This window comes from Opisthorchis viverrini, assembly GCF_000715545.1.
Source record: "Opisthorchis viverrini unplaced genomic scaffold opera_v5_5, whole genome shotgun sequence".
NCBI classification, from domain to species: Eukaryota; Metazoa; Platyhelminthes; class Trematoda; order Opisthorchiida; family Opisthorchiidae; genus Opisthorchis; species Opisthorchis viverrini.
Window position 1 is genome coordinate 2,495,437 of NW_008751661.1, and position 447 is coordinate 2,495,883.

Genomic DNA, 447 nt, shown 5'->3' on the forward strand with positions numbered 1-447 from the left:
CAGGCTGAATGCTCGCAGCTCTCTCCCCCACTTATTCTTAAACTTATTCGTTGAAACTGCACCTCTGCTCACTCGTTCATCACGCCAGCATCGGCAGAAGGCACATTTGAGATTTGTTTTGGGGCCAGCATCTCTCTGAATAATTTGGGGGAATAGAGTAGAGTGCGGTTGTACGGTAGAAATTCGACCACTGGTTAAGCCAACCGGCGTTGCTCAACGGACCATGCACGGACACCAAAAACGAAAGAAGCGCGTTTGGTAAGTAACTAAGTAAACGGAACCTAGAGTGCCTTCTGGTGACGAATCGTCATTAGAATAGAGGATTCTGTCATGAAGCAATCATAACAAGCAAAGGGAACTGATGGCTACCAGGTTGCTTGAATTCGGACATAGTCCTTGATACATAGGAAGGCTGAAAAGCTATTACGGAAACAGTTTTGCCGTAGC